The sequence below is a fragment of the Ambystoma mexicanum genome, chromosome 12, assembly GCF_040938575.1.
Source record: "Ambystoma mexicanum isolate Mex_15411 chromosome 12, UKY_AmexF1_1, whole genome shotgun sequence".
Classification (NCBI taxonomy): domain Eukaryota; kingdom Metazoa; phylum Chordata; class Amphibia; order Caudata; family Ambystomatidae; genus Ambystoma; species Ambystoma mexicanum.
Window position 1 is genome coordinate 206,629,613 of NC_090936.1, and position 22,562 is coordinate 206,652,174.

At 47.5% G+C, this 22,562-nt stretch overlaps 1 protein-coding gene across 10 annotated transcripts in view; it reads left to right on the top strand.

Moving 5' to 3' along the window:
• The window catches only part of ARMT1 (acidic residue methyltransferase 1), a 440,514-nt gene that overhangs the window by 200,244 nt on the left and 217,708 nt on the right, over positions 1 to 22,562 (top strand). The gene's annotated exons all lie outside the window — the stretch shown is intronic.

The following is a 22,562-nucleotide window of genomic DNA, read 5'->3' on the forward strand; positions in this document are numbered from 1 at the left end:
TCCGATTTTTTTTTTTTTTTTTTTTTTTTTTTTTGTATGTTTAGGATTCCCCAATCCTTTTTTTAACCAAACATAAAATTAATATAAAAAATGTATTCGGGGGGGGGAAGGGCGGGGGGGGGGGAATCCGCAAAAAGTTTTCGACATCATGGTGTTTGGAAAATATGACCAGATATCCTATTCCACAGTACATGACATGGCCTCTAGAACGGCCTTGATATTTTTTCCCATCAACTGGTGTCTTGTACATGATATTGAGATACACCCGCGTACCTACTCAGACCATTTGGCCATTTAAATGAAGATGACATTGGGTGAGGAAATTGGGAGAAGAGGGGCATGGAGGTTAAAAGCTGCAGCACTACAAGATCTAGTGTTTAAAGCCACTATAGAGGAACTCGTTAGAAGCTACTCTGCAATTAATGACAAGTATGGTATCTGCCAGGATGGTTTGGCAGGCTTTTAATTACTACATACAATGAATAACCATGTCTAAGGAAATGGGGGGGCGGGGGAAGGTCCTCAAAACGATCAGATGTAGCCACCTCCAAGACTGAACTAAAAGCACTAAAACTAGAATATACAACACCGCTGAGACGGACCATACTGGGAGAGCTAAAAATGTAACTAGACTGCTTTAGGGGGCATGCATAGACGGAAATGAAATACGTTGCAAAGCTGACAGTTGCTAGGAAATATGTGGAAGAAGGCATCCGGGTAGGCCTTTAGCACAAATGGTGCGACTGTGGAGAGGTCCAGACGACATCCCATTTGTATGGGAATGGGGTCGTATGGCACACAACCACTGGAATAATTGCCACATTCAGAGAATGTTATTGAAGTCTGCATTGTGCACAGGTGTCCAAGGGAAAGGATAGATAAATCCACTCCTAGACGAGATTCCCACAGCCATACTTTCAAGGGCAGAGAGGGACCATATCAATTTCCCATTTATAGTGGATGAAATTCTTCAAGCCATCAATGCGCTACCCAGAAATAAATCCCTGGGCCCTGACTGCATTAACGTGGAAATCTACAAAGAATTTGGTGCAATTCTTACCCATACTGAATGCAAGTTTGGGGAAGAGTCCTTCTGAAACAGTCTCCCTGCCTCGATGCGGGAAGCATCACTAATGGTATTGCTAAAGCCAGGGAAGCCTAGCAATGACTGCAGATCGTACAGACTGCTCTCGCTTGGATACGGGTTGTTTGACCTAAACCTAAAAAAAAGTGGCCATTTGACCAAATGTTTTTACCTACTGCAGAGGGAGACCTCTGCAACCACCCTAATGTGAGGGAAGACCCCCACAAACACTCTCCCCCGCCGCCTCAACCTATTCCGTTACCCCACAACTATCTTTTAATTGGTGTACCATTTGACATATCAAATTAAGGCAAAAAGATGCAGTCAAATGGGAGTAGGTCAAGTTGGCATTAGGTGAACTATGCCAATACCCTCTAGCGCCTCCATATGGACATTAAAATGTTTGCTAAAATCGTAGCAAACAGATTACTACCACTGATGTCCCACATGGTTCACCATGATCAGGCATGCTTCATTCATGGCAAGTCACGCCATTGAATATACGCAGAATATTCAACATTATGTCACAAGTATCCCCTGAACTGGACGCAGTGGCAGTTTCCTTGGATGATCAAAAAGCGTTCAATATGGTCTCCTGGGAATTCCTATTTGCGTCACTTTACCGTGGGTTCAGAAACCAAATATTAAAATGTATAAAATACCTATTAAAAAAAAACCCAGTGGTCCAGAGTATTTGTTATAGGGATTGTATCCAACCCCTTCCAGTTATAAAGGGGAACACATCAAGGATGCCCTCCGTCTCCTTTACTATTTGCGTTGGCCATAGAGCCAATGGCTGACCTTATAAGAGCGTGACATGCAAGATGTAGAATACGCATTGCTGGAACACCAGATATCAAATCGTTGCATGCAGATCTACTTCTGTATACAAGAAACCCATAGGAGAATTTGAATCCTAGCAGGAATGACATCACGCACTTTCGGGACTTCTCAGGACTCATGGTCACCTGCTCCAAATCAGGTGTTCCCCCTGGCTGACTGTACAGTGAAGCCTCAAGGCGCATACCAATAGAAAGGGGCGAAAGACCACATCAGATGCTTGGGAGTCCTAGTGTCCATGGATAGTGACTTGTTACTTGCGTACAACTACAACACATGCCGATCAGCTTGAAACTAAGCTTTGCAAATGGAAGCATACACCTTTTATCTCTGGCCGGCAGGCTGGCTATGGTCAAGATCGTGGGTGTTACCTAAAAATGTTGTATCCGTTTTCAAATCAATGGCTGGGTGGGAGGGACGTTGTTTACCAGAATAAACAAGATGTTATCCCAGTTCCTCTAGCATTCTAGGGCAGTCGCGAAGAAATTGAAAGCTATTGGAAAGCCCTAGCATAGGAGTGGGTTCATGGGGTCGAATTTTTATTATATACTGAATGTCAGTACAGGCTCATTTTGCCTCCTCTGGTTTGGAACGAGTGAAGAACCATCATCACGTGAAGCTAGAGAGCAGCGGTAGGTAGGGTGGAAATGAAAACACTGCTAGTGACCCGGGATTAAAGAGATGAGTGCCAATTCGACCCGGTAAAGACTGCACTACTGGCGTGGCAGAAAATATTCCAGAAGACTAATGTACTGAACCACTATTACAAATGGCTGCAACTTTGGAGATATTCCGGGCGTACCCCCTACTGGGATGAAAAGATTAGGGCACATTGGGATGGACTGGGATATGGCACGATTGGGGACGTGTACGTGGAAGGGCAGTTCTTTACATGGCTGAGCTGGAAAAGGGAACACAGAGGAAGACCCACAGAAATAGTGCAATATCATAGACTATGAAAATAAAATCTTAGGTGTGCTATTGTTGTATTGCCCCCACATTTATTTATTTTTTTTGGCTGAAAATGTTTAAAAACCATTGACTTGGCATTTAAATGTCAGGAGCCCTGTGTAATATATTATAGACTATGGGCAATGTTTTCAACTACACGGCATTCCTAGCCCTTAGAACGAGTAGAGAATGCATGTGTAGCATACATTTCAAACTCAATTGGGTGCCGAAACATAGTGTCAACTATATATAAAATAATTGCACAAATGCAGGATAACACATTCATAATTGGAGAGAAATGGGCCAAAGATGTGGGAATAGAGATTGGGGATGAAGAATGGCACAAGATGTGCACCCTCACATGCCAGGTATCAATGAATACTAGATTAAAGCTTATACAGTTTAAAATACTAAACCAACTGCATTACACACCAGCGACGCTCAGGAAAATGTACCTGGAATATTATGGGCTTTGTCCGTGATGTGGGATTGAAGCATGGTGTATGGATATGCTGTGGGACTGTCCTGGACTCATTGGATACTGGACACACGTCTGACAAGTTGGTGGACATAGTGGCAGAACCGGTGCTGGTGATATCTAAAGGCTGGCTATTCGGATTGTGGAGTGGGGATACCAGAATGGCAGAGGAAATGTTTTTAATTTAGGGTGTCTGTTGGCAAAGGGATGTATACTGAGGAAATGGATGGAGGGGCTAAGGGAGGTAACATGTGCCAATGATGACAGAAATGGTTATCTCACTGCAGCCAGAAATGTCTATGCAAAGGGACATCTGGGCTGAATTCTGGAACTATCTAATATGCGAGGAGGAGTTACATGAACTTCCCTTGGGATAGAGCACGTGGGAGTGGCTAGTAGTATATGCTGTGTCAATTGTCATTTAATGTATGCTGTGATGGTGGATAATCTAAAAGCTGGTATGTAACATTAGTAATGTGGTTGTATATAATTGGATAATACATCAGTGTGATAATTCTGACTGTAGTGATGCCAAACTTAGTGTTTAAAAAACAAAGTTGGAATGGGATATACAATCCTGAGAGAATGTGGTAAGCTTTGGTGTTTTTGGTAGCACATAGGAGGAAATGTATAAGAATGTTGGTCTCATTTTGGTTTAAGCCCCAACCAATGAACTTCATTCTGTCTATTTGACTAAATATGTTCCTGATTGATTTCAAACTTCGTCGTTGAGTCAGATCACAATATGTATGTTGTCGGCATACTTTTAAAAAGTAGCCAGGCACATCGTATTTGTCAAAGAAGTAAATCAATTTGGTGCTCTTCCCAACACCCACATCAATAGTTGTGTCAAAATGTAATGGTTGTGGGTGTTAAAGACAGCAGCTAGATGTAGCAGCTGTAATATTTTGGTATGCACAAGTTTTAATAATGGGTATAAAAGGAAAAAAGATTTTGTGCCATGTGTGAGAAACCAGAAGGTGTCTCACCCGCTAGTCCCCAGGGATCCATCATCCAGGTGGCCAGGACACTGCCATCACTTTTGGATCCAGTTCCTGAGGGTGGACTAGTGCGTTAGGATCAGAAGGGTGAAGGGTCTTCGCAGAGTGGAAGTGGATGGCAAACTCTACGGCCCCCCCATGCCCTTCCCACCACCCTTCCCTTCACAAGCACTTTCACACAGACAGCCGACTCTGGGAGAAAACACTCACCAGAGCATTGGACCTGACAAGTCGTGCTACTATGGTCAGGCAGTTACTGACAAACATTTCCACCTGACTTCTATTAAGCTTCCACACAAGGATAAAAGGCAGAGTACGTGAGTGCACTTTGAGCGAGGCAAAGCACATGAAGGAACAGTGTTTTTCAGACTGCAGCTTAACGAGGGGATAAAGATGGCAAACCGAGAAGGGGGAAAGCTAGGACGGAAATGCCCTTGACCTTTCCGACGAGAAATCATTGCTTTCCAGAAACACTCAGATTGCAGGAAACCAGAATGAAGAATCCTGCCCTGTCAGAGACGAACAGCCCACCTGCCTGACTAATCGAGTCGGGGAGAAGCAGCAGCTGCTGTGGTACCGGCCTTGGTTCCAAGATCAAAGCACCAGAGAGATCAACGTAGCTGGTGAGTTGGGGAGCCCGATGCAAGACTGGTCTGTGTTGTAGTCAAGGTTGCAAGTGGCAACATTTTATAGAGCGCGCAAGAACAAACATTAACGCGTGTGATGCACGCAAGTTGAGCACAATTGCTGATGACTGTTTGAACTTTAACAGGAAAAGAGATGCTACTGTTAACAGAGTGGTCTGGCACCAGACGTGTGCTCAATCGAAGGTCTCGGAGGTGGCCAGCCAAGAAGTGGCAAAAGCAAAGATGAGATTGGTGAATGAAGTGAATCTAAGTGGTCCTGTGATGGTTCAAGCAAAATCCATTGCACAGTCGAAAGTCTTCAATTTTTGATACAAAGAGAAAAGATTGGAAAGCGAGATGAAATGGTCCAAGCCCAATCGAGGGAGGCCAATTGAAAAAGTGTGGTGAGGGGGTGCGGGGGCGGAGGGGCTGAGCCCAAAGGAGGGGGACCCGTGGTGAACAGTATTGCACCCAAGAACTGATGAATGAGAAAGCCTGATAAAGGCAAACTTTGATACGTGTTTGTTACATCAGGCCCTCTGCAGTAAGACTTTTACTGGGAACGACTTTGGCACAGAAGACCCTGATGTTTTGAACTGCGACTTCTTAGAGACGCCAGAGTGTACAAATCTCGAGAGCCGCCTTATTCCGTGCAGAAACCGTGGGCAGGGGAAGCCAACGGCTCATCTATTCGCATATATTTCTTGAAACGCTTTTCTTTTCACATATTTTGTTGTATTTATCTTTGTATTTAGAAGCAAGGATTGGCAATCGGTTCATTAGTATAGGCCTTTTTTTATTTTGATATGACTCTATTAGGACTGTTATTTCTACTTTGATGGTTGTAGCTTGTTCCCATCCTTAGACTTGAGTTAGGTAAGTGTTCATCCAACCCTTTTTGAAGTTCAATAAACACTCTTGACCTGTGATCACTCGTCTGTCTTCACGTTTTGATACCACGCCTTCCTTACACATGGCTGTGTTGTATATTGTCAAACTATTAAAAAAATCATGTCTTCCTCCCTAGTGAACTTAGCTGTGACGTGCCTTGCTTTACCTGTGCACAATTTTGATGTTCACATATATTGTTTTTTGGGATCCTGTTGGAATTAAAGGTGAATTCTTTTAGTCTAGAAATTAATACTTTTCACAGATGTCTCTATTGTTTTCCTGCTCGTCCTGTGAAAAAATAGACGCTACCACCAGATGAAGGAAAAACGATGTCTAATTACGAAAAAATGTCAACTTCTTCTGTTTTGAAAAGCTCAAAAGATAGGCAGTTTAACGCTGTAAGCCTTTTGGTTGAAATAAATTGACAAGGGAAATTTTTTGCACAACGTTTTTGGGTATGTTTGAAAAACAAATCCATTTTGGCACAATGTATATTTTCAGACGCCCTTTAAAAGCAGATGAGGAGTCACCATCTGTGGAGATAGAATTACCATCTTTTGGAGTTAAAAGGACCTATTTGGACTGGTTATCTTTTATACCAAACACAGTTCTTAAAGCAGCACATTGCTCATAAGGGCTGAATAGGCCTCAAAAATATACATGTTTGCTAGTACCGTAACCGTTAATCCATTTTGAACAGTTGACGCATTTTATCCTGTTTCAGTTCCTACAATTTTTATCCTAAATAGTATCCTGTTAGTTGGGTCACTTGGACTTTTTTTTAAATTTTCTGATTTGAACATTGTTATCTAAATAGCTGTTTTGAATTGTTTGGTACTTGCATTAACATCAGCTCTGCATAGTTTGTTTGGGGAGCCTGGTAGTTTTCATGCCGTTAATCCGTCAAACAGTGATACTGCCTGACAGAACAACGGGCAGTGCCTTCAAAGAAAATGGTGATGTGCCATCCAAAACCAGCCATCACTTGAGACACCTTTGATTAGACAAGTCCTGGGGTGGACTTGGGGCGTCGCTCAGGTTAATTAACTACATGATCTACAGTTGAATGTGAAGGAGAGCCAAGCTGCAATTCAATGTTTTTTGAGTTTAACATTTGTCACTTCTCCACTTGTTGCGGCCAAGTGACACTCTGGTAAGCCATGAACTTCCCGGGCCTCTGTCTTTGCTTGATGGCGGCCAGGATTAGGTTGTAAATCTGGTAGTTTCCTTGGGCATAGGTTATGGAGCAATTATGCATATTTATATTTCACAAACTACTACCAATACTCACAGATCCTGTCCTCCCGATCTCCATTATGATATGCATTGCAAAGCAACACTCGCACTACCTGGAGTGTTCACTTAAAGTGAATGGAGCATCAGTTTACTGTGCCGTGTCCCGACCCGGACAACTCCGATAGCTCCCTGCGCACACCAAAATGGTAATTGCGCCTAAAGCGCTGTGCTGAAGCAGTAGGCGCCCAAATGCCTGCTCACAAATGTCCTGCTGTGGTACTACCCAACTGACTGCTGCGGCACATCTAGTTAAAGGCAGAAACCCCAGGGGAATGTGCTGTGACCTTGTCATTTTTAGTGAGATTTTTGAAAAATTAGCCCTCGGTGTAATAGCTCCTCACCACATCCTGCATGCATTCTCACCACACAACACTGGCTATAAACAGCATCAACCCTGTCGGAAGGAAATTGTATGACTTTGACATCAGCTGTGTCTGCCCTTCTGAAATGCCAGATCAGGTCTAGGGAAATTCTACATATTAGTTGGTGCCCATGGCTCTCAAAGCAGCATGCTTGCAACAGGCAGACAGTCCTTAGAAAGCTAGAAGGCCCACTACCCCAGGCACCCCCACACACCTTTTACAATGAGGCAAAGTTTCTGTGCAATGATCTCCTGACTCCAGACATACAGTGCACACCGTTTACGCTGCCTTCCAGTCATGCAGTTGGTACTGTAAGTTTGCATGGCCTTTTATTCAACTTTCCGCAAAACCTAGCATGTCTAATCTTAATGATTAGCCTGCACCTGCCTGTGCACTTTTAACACTTGTCATTTTTGGTTACTTTTACATGTGGGGAAGGGCAAGATGGTTGCAGCAATTATAGTTTTACTATTTTTGTTTTATTTCTAGTGTGCACATTCTCATTTACCACTTATGGCTACTGAATGTAACTAGGTCCCTAAAATAGCCACACCACAATTTTTGGTTTTTCTTTAGCCAAATTGTTTGCCCTTCTTCCAGCCTTGCCAGATCGGAATTCCCATATAAGGTCATGCACTTGCTGGGGAAAGCTGCAACTTTCACAGGCTAGTGCTGTTTTGTGTGTGGCCCAGGAAGTTGGTGGGTCCAGTGAAACCAGCAGTTGTCCCTGATTGGACAACTACTGGCTGTTTTGAATGGTGCTGATCCTTACCATTGGTGGGCTCAGACATACTCCCAGGCTGGATTTTGGATCAGAGGATTCCAGGAGCCATTTCTTCAGATCAGCGTTGCAGCCAAGAATCCCTCGAAGAAGCACAGCCAACTGAAGTTCCGAAGAAGACTCTAGCATCCCTTCCTGAGTCTGGGCTGGTGAAGCCCTGTTGGACTTTCTGATCTGCAAAGGCCCTCTGCAGTGCTTCAACCCTGGGAGTGGTGGGACCAACCAGGGTCTACATCTTCTCGAGGATCCAAACTCCTGTCCACCCAGTTGACTGTCCAGTTCTCCAGTTGGCTCCCTCACTAGAACCAGTGTGTCTTGGCAGCCTGAACTTTGGTGGTTGCCAGCTTGTGGTATGTGACTTTTCTGCTCAATTTCAGCCTCCAAACCTCAAGGGATAACATTAAGAACAAGTGTCATTGTATCCTTCCATCCCATTGCTTTTTGGTTGTCAACCCGGAGTAGTATAGTCTTAAACATAAGAACACTCAGTGCACCAGATTGATTTTGAAGTGGGAATATTGTACTTTAAAGTTGGGAGTAAAATGATTTTTTAGGAGTACAAATGTAAGTCCAATTCCCAAAGGGAGTATTTCATAAGCAATTCATGTTTTAAATGGGAAACAGGAATGTTTTTGTAATAATTATTTCTCTGAACCTGGTAATGCATAAAGATTAAAAGATGCATGATTCCATTCACTACTTTCCATCCCTCCTTTCCTGGACAAACTCCTGGAAAGGCTGGCCATCTCACAGCTTACACTCCACACCAAATCTGTTGGTTATCTACACGACCATCGGTCTGACTTCAGAGCAGCCAGTGGCACGGAAACTGCTCTTCTGAACACTGTAGAGAGACAGTCTAGATTCCAGCTCCTCCTGTGTCCTCATTCTACTTGACCTTTCCTCTGCGTTTGATCTGGTCAATCATGCCATCCTGATCAATCGACTCTGCGAGAACCTGGGCATCACGGATCTGGCTCTAGCCTGGTTGACCTTCCTGTGCGAACAACCCTCCCAAGTCCAACTTGGGTCCTTTCTCTCCTCCACTTCTCTAGACACATGTGGTGTCCCCCGGGGCTCTGTCCTCTCACCCTGGCTTTGCAACATCTACCTGGCCCTTCTGGCTTACCTGATCTCCACCTTCTCTTCTAACTTTAAGTGTTATGCAGCTGACCCTGTGCTCTTTCAGGCCCCTCTCAGCCTCATCTCCTTCCTCGCTCATTCCGGACTGTATCTGCGATTCAGGATTGGTGCGCATCCAATGATCTCTGCCTTAATGCCAGTAAGACGGAGATCCTCCTCATTGGGACCACTGCTGCTGCTTTCCCTCTGTCCGCCTTCCTTGGGTCCTTTACCCTCGCCTTGGTGTCATCTCAACCCCACTCTGCTCTCCACACATCTCGGACCTTTCCAAAAAGGACCACTTCTAGCTGCACCTCCAGTTTTTAACTTTTCTCGCCTTCACCCAGAAGCTCACTGTATCCAGGTGTAACGCTCACCTGATTCCCAAGGAGGCGCTGGTCCCGGCTGAACTGTTATAGTCTCTTCAATTGAGAAGCGTAGAGCTCGGATGACTCTCTGGACTGGGCTTCCTCTTATTGACCGTCTGGCTGCAGGGTAAGGTTTCTGCAGGCGGAAGAAAAAAGGGTTAATGCCAGTTTGGCTGGACTTCCTCCTCACTAATCGCCAACTCTCCGAAAGTCCAATGTCCTGGTGAGCTCTCACCTTAGGCGTATAAATGCTGGGCTCTCCATCCTGCGACTTATGCAGGGGTGCGTGGGTTCCAGTTACGTCACTGGAGGTCTTCAAAGTCTTTTGTGGCCTTAGAAGTGGCACAGGTGCTGAGATGCCAAAAGGTGATGCCGCCGTTACTGCACGAGCGGATGCCAGTAGGTATAACGAGTTTATAGTCTTGAAGAGATGGGCACCTTTAATGAAGTCTTTGCATTGTCTTTTTCAGGTGCCTGGATGCTGAGGGCGTGGTCAGTGAGAGCGCGACACGTGCGGTTGTACGTAGGTATGGGAATTTCAATGACACCTCAATAAAGTCCCTTGTTTTCTGTTTTCAGGTCTTGAGATGTTGCGGGCGTTGTTCGTCCGTTGCCGTTGCACTTGCGAAGTACGTGAGTATAATGATCTGTGACCTTATTATAGCACCTCTAACATTGTTCTTTTCTTATTTGGAGGTGTCGGGACCTTGCGGGCGTTTTCCCAGTCGCGGATGCACGTGGGGAAACACGTAAGTGTTAGGCTTTCTTGCAGTCTTTAATGGCACTTAAATAATGTCTCTTCTTGTTTTCAGGTGCCGGGCTGCTGCGGTTGAAAAGATCGTAATACGCGCACAAAAGCAGGTAAGAAAAGTAAATGCGGCCGCCTTCACCCGATTCCTACTTAACAATGTTCTTTGTCTTTACAGGTGCCGTTAGGCTGCTGAAGAGAAGGCCGCGAAGAATCCGTGAAAGCACAGATGGATCAGGTAAGCGAGCGCGGCTGCGAACGTGTTGCAACTTGCTAACCTTATGTTTCTTTTGCTTGCAGGTTCTGCCGGTGTCTGGATTCCTGGATGGTAAGTATAGTTCTCGTGTCTTTCTTCCACAGGTTGCTGAGCTGAAGCTGGAGATGTCATTGGAATGCTGGAGCTGACTCGGTGAGCGTCCTGCTGCAGATGCAGAATAACGCGAAGCACGTTTTCCCAATCGGGTGTGGTTTAAATAGTGTTGGAGTGATTGGGTGTCTTCTTCCTCAGCCCCGCCCAGGTAAAAGAGTTCCTGTGTTCCAGAGCTAAGAAGCGGCACCAGCCCCACCCAGGTAAGATAGTAGTCCCAGTTCAGGGAATAGTTCCTCCCAGCAGAAGGCTGGGGACTTCATCCTGCCAGCATTTGCAAAGGTGAGTATGCAGCATGGTCTGCTACAGGTAGGTCCACCCAAGCACCTTTGCAAGAATTATGAGCCCGGCGCCCCTGGCGCCGGGACTGAGGTTCCTTATGAGCCTGGCGCCAGAGGCGCCAGGACATGGTCCAAAGGGCCCCAATAGGGGTTTGCTGGAGCCGGGGACGAGGGTCGTGTGCCTGCTTCCGGGGATGCTGGGCTTGACTTGGCTTCTCGGGAGCAGTGCTCATGACACCAGGGCCCTGCTTCTCTGCAGGCTGCACTACTGCAACAACATCTCACTCTAAATCTGCCTAACTCTACTCTTTGCCCCCTGCAACTTATCCAGAACAGGACTGTAAGACTTATCCTTGACCCTATATCTAACTCTCCAAGCCAGCGAAGACAAAGGCGCAGGGAAAGGCGACCAACCTGCCCAGGTGGTCCAGGTGAAGTAGTCTACAATCGATGTGGCGGCCACCCTTTCGAAAGCCAAGGGTACTGACCTAGTCAAGGTAGCCCCGGCAATGGCCAGTGTGTCCCTACCCCTGAGGCGGGGGGCCTCCCCCAAGCCGGTGGAGAGGACACCAGCGATGAAGATGCCATCTGAAGTCTGAACTCGACCCCGCAGGATGCAAAAAAAGGGGGAGGGTGGAGGCCTCGACCATACTCCAGGGCACGGATAGTTCTTCCTCGGACACAGAGAACTGGGTGTCCGTAAACATGGGCCAGCAGGACGTGGGTGACTATGCTGACGCCGGAAACGCCAAGTGGGACGGCAACCCTACCACCAACCCCTCCGAGGGATGTATCGCTGGACATTCTTTTGACCCTAAACACCCTGGTGTTGGAGATTCAGTAAAGAATGCCGACGACCCCGCCAGCCCCGGACCAGCCTCTGGTGAAAGAGTAAGCAACCCCCGACACCGGCGCATCAACCTCTACGTGTGCTCCACCTGACCCCTAAGGGCACAGGGACGGACACGGACGACATGGCCACGGCGGGCTGTTTGCTGCCGCCAAGGGCTTTTCCCCCAGACGAGGTAGGGTCGTTCCATGCCATGGTCGTCAGGGCATCCAAACTCTTCAACTGACGCCAGAAGAGACCAAGAAGGAAGGTTTCCTATATCAATGGCGCAAGGCCAAGTGGAAGATTATCTTTGCAGTGCCTTTACTGGACATTGTTTGGTAGGAAGGCCTAGCTTTTATGAGCAATCCAAGTGGGTTGAGTCACTTTCCATCCTCCAGGAGGGCCATTAGAGGCCCTGGACTTCATGGACATGGGGTTTCAACAGATGGGAGACGTGCCTGCCTCTGTTGTGGCTGGCTGAAAGCTACCAACTTCCGTCGGGAGGTCCCGATGAGTGTGCTGGACATGCCCTTCGATGGGTGCAACCTCTTTGGCAAACCTCTGGTCTGGCAGGAGCAGAACATCCCTCAGCTCCTGCAGGAAATACAGGCCATGATAAGAAAAGGAGCGATGGAGCTGGTTCCAAAGAGACTCCTTGGCTCTGGAGATGCTCCAGATACTTCATGGTAAAGACCACTGGGGGCTGTTTATAGACCTGTGGCGTCTCTACAAATACCTCAAGTCCCAAACATTCAGGGTGGTCGTTTTGCATAACATGCTTGGCCAACTGGAGGAAGGAGACTTCTTGACGTCGCTGGATCTGGAGAACGCATACTTCCATGTCCCCATTCATGAGAAGCATTCGAAGTTCATGTGCTTCGTCGTAGAGGGAAGGCACTACCAATTCAAGGCCCTCCCCTTCGGACTGAAGTCAGCACCCAGGGTGTTTACGAAGTGCCTTGCACCAGTCGTGGCCTATTTGCATCTACAGGGGATGCACGTATACCCGTACCTCGACAACTGGTTCATCCAGGCCAAGTCAAGGGAAGTAGCCATTGAACACAATGAGAGGACCGCAGGCTGCTGACGGATCTGGGGTTCTCTGTCAACTATCAAAGGCCTGCTTAATGGCATTGCCGAGCGCGCTTTTCCTGGGGGCTAGGTTCAACAGTCTCCTGTCTGGCAGCTCCCTCGGAAGAGGGGATAGTAGCCCGCTGGGCAAGATGCAACAGCTGCTCTGCATGTCGTCCTGCATCTATCTGATCTGGCTCTGCCTTTTTGTAGATGCGACCCCTTCAGGAGTTCCTGGACACCCACTGGATCTAGGTGTCTGGATTTCTGTCAAGCGATAAGGCGGTGGGGCGTGCGCTCCAACATCGCCGGGTGCACAGGGCTTCAGAGCCCCCTGTCCCAAGATACGGTCAACAGGGAGGCTTCCCTGGAGGGCTGGGGAGCCCACACCAGACGTCTCCACGCCAGAGACCTGTGGCTGCCAAAGGAGAGGATCTCCAAATCAAAATCCTGGAGCTGCGGGCCGTGTTCCGTCCCTCAAGTAGTTTCTTCCTCAAGGGCAAAGTGGTGAGGGTCTTCACGGACAACACCACCACAATGTTCTACATCAGGAAGTGGGGGGGGGGGGGGTCACCAGGTCCCCAGTGCTTTCCAGAGAGCTGCATTACTTGTGGCATTGGGCCGTCGCCCAAGAAATGTTCCTCATCCCCTTTCACCTGGCGGGAGTCAAGAACACCATTGCTGACTCCCTCAGTAGGGAGCTGCATTCCTGCCATGAGTGTGATCCTCGACTGGATCCGGTGGACCGCCTCTTCCTCAAGTGGGGGCAGACCCCAGAGCAATCTGTTTGCGATGGCGACAAATTCCAAATGCCAGAAATTCGCCAGGAGGTTCCACCAGCTGAGTTGCATGGGGGACGCGTTTTCCTTCCCATGGGAAGGCCTGTTTCTGTATGCGTTGCCTCTCCTGCTACGACTCACCAATCAACTCAAATGGTGCCGATGCAGGATGATCCTCATCTTCTCAGCGTGGCCAAGGCAGATTTGGTACCCGGTCCTTCTCAGCCTGTCAACGTCCCCTCCAGTCAGGCTGCCAGTATTTCCGGATCTTCTCAACAGAGGAGGTGGAATCCTGCATCATGATCCAAGGTCGCTGAACCTGATGTTTTGGCTACTGCAGCCTTCGAGTTCGGAGGATGGAGTTGCCAGCGGACTGCAGGAGGTCCTTGCCAGGGCCAGAGCGTCATTGACTCTGTGCTACGGGCAAAAGTGGAAGCATTTAGTTACATGCTGCCGGGCGCAGAACATCAATCCTCTGAGGATCACAGCCCACAGATTCTTCCGTACTTGTTGTCCTTGGACAAGGAGGGGCTGGCGCAATCCTCTATCAAGGTGCATCCGGTGGCTATTTCCCGCTACACCAGGTCTCCTGGATGGTCGTCTTTGGTCCCATCGTCTCGTCAAGGAGTACCTCAAAGGACTGTATTGCTCCAGCCGGTGAAGGCGCCTGCCCCGGCGTGGGAACTCAAAATGGTACTGACTAGGCTAATGGGGGCGGGCGGGCGGGCTTCAAGCCTATGCATCGGCCCCTCTCGTTCCTCTCATGGAAAACTGCTTTCCTCGTGGCTATCGCATCTGCCAGGAGGGTGGTTGAGATCCAGGCCCTGTCCTGCAAACAGCCATATCTGACTTTTCACAACTCCAGGGTGGTGCTGCAGTCGCACCCCCTCCTTCATGCCAAAGGTTCCACCGGTATTCCACCTCAGCAAGCCTTTGGTGTTGCCTGTGTTCTTTCCGAGACCTTAGTTGCCGGCTGAAAGAACTTAGCACTCGCTGGATGTGACTCGTGCTCTGAAGTTGTATGTGGCATGCACAAAGCGTTTCCAGAAGACATCTCAACTGTTTGTGAACTTTGGTCCTGCGAACGATGGGAAGGCCTTTTCCAGGGCTTCCATCTCCTAGTGGCTTTCCGGCTGTATCTCGCACTGTCATCGGTTGGTAAACTGACCGCTGCTCGGCTATCCTTGAGCCCATTCCACTAGAGCGATCCCTGCAACAATGGCGTTCCTTTCTGGTGTGCCCCTGCTGCACATCTGCAGGGCTGCTACGTGTGTCCACGCACTCCTTCACACGATTCTACTTCATCGACAGGGATTCCAGAGGAGTCCAGGGGCAGCCATGCAGTGCTACGCAACCTGTTTGCTAGAGGGTGAGCCAGTTCCGGTGGTAAAAGTAATTGCTTCTGTTGAGCCTTGCCACCTCTCGTGGTTGTGTAATGTTGTTCTGCCATGTATTTGTTATTCATGTGCATGTGAATCACTGCCAGACCCCATGCTGGAGAAGAAACAAGTTATTTACCTGAAACTATTTTTCTCCAGCATGGGTCTGGCATGGATTCACATGCGAGCCCTCGCGCCGTCCCCTCTGCGACTCTTGCTCACATTGCCACTTACGTGCTTCCCAAATCTGAAGATGGCTGCCAGAAGGGCTTGGGGAGGGGGGCAATCATTGGCTGGGGGCAGTGTGACCCAGAGCTCAGTGATTGGTTTAGAGGAGAAATACAGTTTGTAAGTGAAACTTTTTTTCTTTTACCAAGGATTCCCGGCCTAACTGAATATTCACGAGCATGTGAATCCATGCCAGATCCATGCTAGAGAACAATAGTTGCAAGTAACTTGTTCCTTGTCTTCCCTCTGCCCTTCCACCCCCACCGCCCGAGTGTTATTGTGCCTAGAAACACTGTGTACAGGCGCGTTATAAATATATCAGGTTTACTACTTTCATTCACACAGTAATAGCACTTTCTTCCTGTCGTACTACTTGCCCTGCTCGTCCAAACATATCCATGGAGCTTTGTGAGTGAAGACAGTGCGTCTGGTACCCATTTTTTGTTGGGGTCATTTTTACTCCCATTTTCATTGTTGGGATTATTTGGCTATTTTTAGGGAGTACAATTGGCTGATACACCCCTTTTCTGCAGGGCTTGGAACACTTGTTACTTAGTAACTTTTTTATAACGGTGTGAAAGGAGGAGATTGAGACACAGGTGGCATAATTGTTGGCAGAGACTTTTATTAAACAATAAGGGTTGGAGGAATACCTTCCTGACCCTAATATGAGTGGTTTCCTGGTCTCGACATAATATCCGGATAGTCAAAAATAAACCAGTCCACCGTCTTGTCAAAATTCTCACTTCCAGCCCTACCAAGAAGAACCTGAAAAAATGTGCAGAGGGGATCTTCAGTCTCAATGTGTTTGAACTCACAAAAAGAACGTTCCAAAAATGGTGCAACAAATAAACTCCAAAAAGGAAGGACAACCTTACTGCCAGGTTGTCATGCCCTCCGAATGTTCGATGAGGTTCTTTTCCGCTTTTCTTCACCTTTGTTTCACAGCCAACCTGGTACACTTGCCAGATGCTGTGCGTATGAAGATTGCTTTGGCTTGCTCCATGTGGTTGTGAATCCCACTCTCCTTGTCTTTAAGTTGTTATTGTTTCATTACTACTTCGTTAGTCAGAGGTAACCTGGTGTATTATCCTGCCAGGTACTGTGACTGAGGAGTGGCATGGAGGCTGTGATTAGGTATTGGCATGGAGGTTCCAGGCTCGCTTCTGTGTCTTCCCTCTTCTATCCGTACTTCCAACTGTGCTGTTTTCCCATCCTCTGGAGGGCTGACCGTTGCTTCTCAGATGTTCGCGGGTGCTCTGGGCTTCCACGGCTTCCCTTTACTGTTTCCATGGCTTGTGGCGGCTCTGCGCTGACTCCCAGCCTCTGAGCTGCTTCTCTGCTTCCCCACGTGCTCCAGGCCTCCTGACGGGGAGCTCAAGCTTCTGCCTCTCGCAGCTGTTAGTCTGTGACTGAGCTTCTAGGGACACGTTTGCTAGCGGGTAAGCTTCTCGCTCTCTGCACAGTTCGCATCCTGGCTCCTCTACAGCTGCCAGTGTTCGAATCTCCTGATTTCTTCTGGGAAGGGCCTCTTTTCCAGTCCTACAGAACGATCTTAGCAATTCTATTGCATCTAGTCTGTGCATCTTGGTTCTGCAACCTGCCTCTTGGATCTGTGCCTCTTCCTCGTATCAGTAGTGAGGGTTTCACTCCTCACTAGGAAGTTGTTGCTCTTCGTCCCAGTGAAGAGGTATTCACTCCCTACTAGGTTGTTAATCTTCCTTGTGACGTTAGTTCTTGAGGAAGTTACTTTGTCTATTCTGCAAACATGCATGGTAGTGTGTAGGGTAATGTCTTGTGCATGACAACCGGGTGAGGGAGGTTGGGGTGTAGGGGAACTATGCTGCTGCTCTCAAGGTGTGCCCCCCCCTTGTCCCATAGGGGGTTTCTCTCATAAGATCCTCCCACTGAGTACCACCCCCAAGGGCACTATCGGATAGTAGCCTCACCTCCCAGTCCTCATGGAAAGGGCTTCGCACCCATAGAAGCAGTGACTAAATTCTGGTGTTTGTCAGACTTGGTTGCATCTCTTCTTTGGAACAATCACCAACCCAAGTAACTTAACTGCTGCAGACACACTCTTGGGAGAGGCATTGTGACTTTCGGGCACACGTCCTGCTCTGGATGGGGATTGGACGGCTAAAGCTGTTTTGTTGTTAATTGTGTATTTAAGGTCTAGAATAAATACTGTATGTGGACTCCTTGGGAACCCCTGACCCCACTCACTACTCAGAATAGCCTTGACTGCTCTGCACGTTTACCTTTATTTGGTGTTGGTTAACTGCTCAGTTTCCCTGTTCATTGTAACTAGGTTGGCCACCAGGCCAGATTCTAGAAATACATTTTAGCAATATTTGCTAATATCCCAAAAAATCTGCATTTGGATACCTGACTGATTTTCTTCCTTGCTCTGAGGACTTCAATTAACTTCAGGGAAGGCAGCAACTGCTGGGCTACAATGCCCCTCGAACCGCCCTCCCTCTACTCAAATAATCCAAGTGCTGACCGCAGAAACAGCGCTTCAGCACGCTTTTCGCCGTCATCTGGCAGCAAGGCGATGGCGGACAAAATGGCTTTAGAAACCGCACCAGAGACTCCATTAAAAGGATTCACCAAACTGTTATACGACTCTTCTCCTACTGTAAGGTATACATCCCAGGTACTATCTAATAATGCCGATCTATACGGCACACAAGGACTTGTCCATTTAAAGTACTAACTGCATTGCTAGCATAACACTCCACTACTACCTAGATAACCAACTTCTCAACTATAGAGGGGCCGGTGCACACACTGGCTGACTCTAGATAATCCTATTACTACTTTGTTGGCATGCCTGGGGAGCAAACTGACTATGGTATTTTTTTACTCACTGACTTCAAATCCTGTTTCGGAATCCTATTTTTACACCCATTTCATTGCCTCCATCAAATATTTTGTGTGAGTCAGAGAGCAACATTCCCAATGATAGGCCTTTGTCCTCAGAATGTATTAATACTGTTCCCTCAGTCCGATTTTTAAGCAAATAATTATACATACTGATGACATTGGTATACATCACACTACTGAAGAATTAATAGTGAACTCTTTTGTGCATGCTTTTTACCTGTAGACAATTCCACCTTTTCATATCCAGAAACGACAGGTGCAATTACTTCACAATCCAATCCTTCCCCTAAACCTAAACTCTACAGCCGGCAATTAGACAGAGCTCAGCTCTACCTCATGTACGCAGTTTCAGGCTCTGGAATGCCTTTTGACTTTATTGATAAAATGTGTGAAGATCTCCAAAGTACCATTGCAAATCAACTCTTCTTTACACCATCACTGCTCCACCTATGCTGCTCAGTCCCACCTCCTTCGAGGCATGTGATATTGCCTCCATTGTTGAAGCTTATCTCACTAACTTTATTGTCAACCTTGATCATTGTAAAACTACTGCAAATAATGACTAGTTCCTAAATATTGCGACTGAAGCAATTGCACTTAACGACAACATGCAGACATCTAGTCTGGAATAACCAATTAATGTGATCCCAAGGAGGGCCCTAAAATAAGCGAGTCAAGCACACAAATAGAAAGAGCAAAAGTATATGTGTCCAAAACCTACCCTTGCCCTCCAAACTAAAGCTAAACAATGTGTAGGGATGTCAACAAAAATGGTGATCCACCTTAAGGTCTGAGCTTCTTCCAGCTCTTAGCTTCTGTTTGACCTCCCCTTCCCCAAGTTTAATAAAGTTTCACAAACGTCTCAAGATGACCTGTCCCAAGTTCCAGACAGTATAGTTCCACACAATCCTTGGTGTTACCTTCCCCAAGTTCAAGGCGACACAGTTAAAAATAAAAGGGTCTTCAGGCCTCGTTCTAAAGACATTTGCAGTTCATCAAGTCTCGGGCCACCCTTTCCCAAGATTCAATGTAGCAACTTGTATTGGTCTCAACCTTTTAAAAGTTCAACATAAATCTAGGTCCACTTGACCCTTCTGGCTTCCCTCATCTGTTCACTCAGTGCTCTCTTAGGTTTTATTTCACAATGTCTTCGACTTTCACCATTTAGGACTTACAAGTCGAGGTGCAGTTGTCAGACCACACGGTCCACCCATCACAGGTCACACAGCCAGGAACCCTAGGCTCTTCAGCCCACACAAGTTCTTCTATACTTGTCTGTCGAGATTCACATTCACTTAGTTTCTCCTTGTCGGCTTCTTGGCTTTGTGTACAGCTTTACACTGTCCTGGCTTCTCCTGGTTAGCCACTTGGCTTGTGTCAGGCTCCTGTTGTCTGGCGCAGAGGCAGCACAAACACCTGCCTCCCCGTTGGGTCTTAGCACCTGGGATGTAAAAACCACAGGCCACCTTGACCCGCCGGGGAAAGAGGGTTAGGGTCCGTTGGTTTGAATGGGTAGAGGGAGTTCAGGATAACCGGAAAGAGGGTTAGGAGGCTGTTATGGATAGGTGGGGGATTTTAGGGAAACATACTCCTGGGCTCCTGTGCGCCGCTCCGATGGACGTACTCCACCCATGCACTCATGCACCTCACCCACACTGTGTGCCCTTCGGAGGGGAGCCTTTGTACTGGGGCTCCTGAACCAGGACACTATGACATTAAAGTGCTGACCATTGTAGCTGCTCCGCTACTAACTGCAGTGTCGCAACATAAATTACACCGGCATTTACTCATGCAGCACGCTTTCCCAAATCATGTGCGTGATCACCAACCCCCTCGCATTATTCTCATACAGGGTACAAACAAATAACAGCACTTAGCTCTGATTGCTGGCTGGTGCCTCCGATCCTCCTGACTTGTTCGTGTGCTCAGCCAAAGTATGCTCAGCTTTCACTGCAAAATACCAAAACACATTGTCAGTGCGGGCGAAAACAACTCGTAGTTGACTTCACTCCGAGTTGCCTGAGTAATGTTTTCCCCGCATTCCGTGCGTGGGCAATTAGTCACGGCATTGCCCAAATCATGCGGGGTCTATGTATTGATTCCCAGTTTACAGGGGACTCGTGAGCGATGCTTCTAGTGCCTCTGCCCCAGTTTGCGGTTCGGTATCTAAACCGTAATCCCTGCCGAAAGTACAGCCGACAACAAGTACTTCTAAAAGAGGAACTTATCTTTTAGTTGTGCGCAGGGCCTGGGGTGTTCAGGCGGGAGCTTGTGCCCCGCGTAGGCGTGCCTGCCGGAGCTCGGATGAAACACGTCTTCTCTCCTCTGCATCCGGAATTGCGAGCGTCGTCCCAATGCCGCGGCTCACGCATGCGCATTAGCGCGGGCGTGGCATTTCCTGACAGCAGGCTCGTGCACGGCCTGCTGGGAAATGTAGTTCCAAGGCGGTTCTCCATCCCAGGGACTTCTTTCTGCAAAAGGGATGGAGAACCCGCCTTGAGTACTGGGTAGGGCTTTTTGGGGGGGCTATCACCCCTTCTGCAGCCCCCACAGTGGCTGCAATCTGCCTTTTGGCCCCCACACGTGGCCCAGCCCTGACAGCTTGGCCATAACGTGTCGGACACCTCTTGCCAGTCTTTGGCCTTGCGGCACTGTATCTATTCATAAAGTTCCTTTTGTGGTGGTCTTGTTCCTGCCCCACCTTCCTAGTGCCCTCCATCACACTTGTGCTCTTTCCGTAGGTTAATTTCAAATGGGCGCTTTCCCTTATGGGCAAAGCTAATAGCTGGTGAAAGCCAAAAACTTTTATTCAGTTCAGAGTTAAACGTGCATAATTTTTTCTTGGTTTCACATTTTCATTCAGTTCGATATTCAATGTGCATACTTTTTAGCTTGGTTTCACATTTTCAGTTTGGTACTCAATATGCTTAAACTTTGTTTCAAGTTTTCATCCATTCAGTAGTCACAAGGTTGCATGTATCAGACCCTTATGATTGTGCTCTGCCCCTTCTAGACCACCCTTTTTCCACTGGTGTCTGGCAGGCTCACCGATCTTTGCAACGTTGCACGGCCTCTGCTTAAGTGGCGCCAGCTGTGCGTTTGCTGGTAAGATCCATCCGCCTCTCCCACCTGGTACTTTTTATTTGTTTCAATCTTTCGGCAGGTGAACAGCCCGATCCTCCGAAACAGTTGCTTCGCTTCTGGTCCTCTCGCGGCCCCTCTGCTCTTGCCTAACAGATAGTATTGGTAGTCTGCGAAATATGGGATAGCTTCCTTAGACAGGGTCACTTGTCCACCCTTTCATCTCAGTTTACCCCATTGTTGGGGAATCTGCAGTTTTCCCTGGGAATGTCAGGGCTCCTTTGCCAGATGGTGGTTACTTTGGTGCATTAAGGTGGGAGATATGGAGGCAGGAGAGGTCGGGTCCTTTGAAGACTGTAAATGGTTGGCACTTGCAGAAAGAAATACTCTGGAATATTATCAGTTGACACTGGTTGAAACAACCTGATTTACAACAGAGATCCGATTCCATTTGAGAAGTTTATTATAACACACGCGGGGGACAAACCGTTGGTGTCAAAGCTATATGCGATCGTACAGGGGGAGGGCCCAGAACATACATGGACCTAAATGCTGCAATAGCATGCACTGGGGGAAGAAATGCCTACAAAGCATTGGGAAAACCTTTGAGATCAAAAACCGAAATTAACTAGATCTATCCAAACAAGAGAAGTATGGTACATGATAATGGTACAGTGGCAATATAATCAAGAAAGATTTAATTGGATATATCCAGGGGTAACGCAAGAATGCTGGAGGGGATGCTTGGGTAGGGGCGATTGGAGACATGTATGGTGGATTGCCTGATACGGTCTTTTGGGGCGATGTTAGTGGTCAGATACAGAAGATGTTGTGTGGCCCTCTCCCTAAGGGAATGGATGTGTGGTGTTTTTGACCCAGAGTTTCAAATTCCAACTTAACCTCAGCACAAAGCGTTTGATACTATTAATAGCGGCATAGTTCGTTTTGGCAAGGAAATGGAAGCAAAAAGTACCTCCTATGAACATAGAATGGCATCATAAGGTGTGGGGGTTGATAGCCATGGAAAGGATTACATATGGGATACAGAATTCCGTAAAGACTGGGAATGATATTGGACTACCTCAGGGGAGACTACATGCTACAATG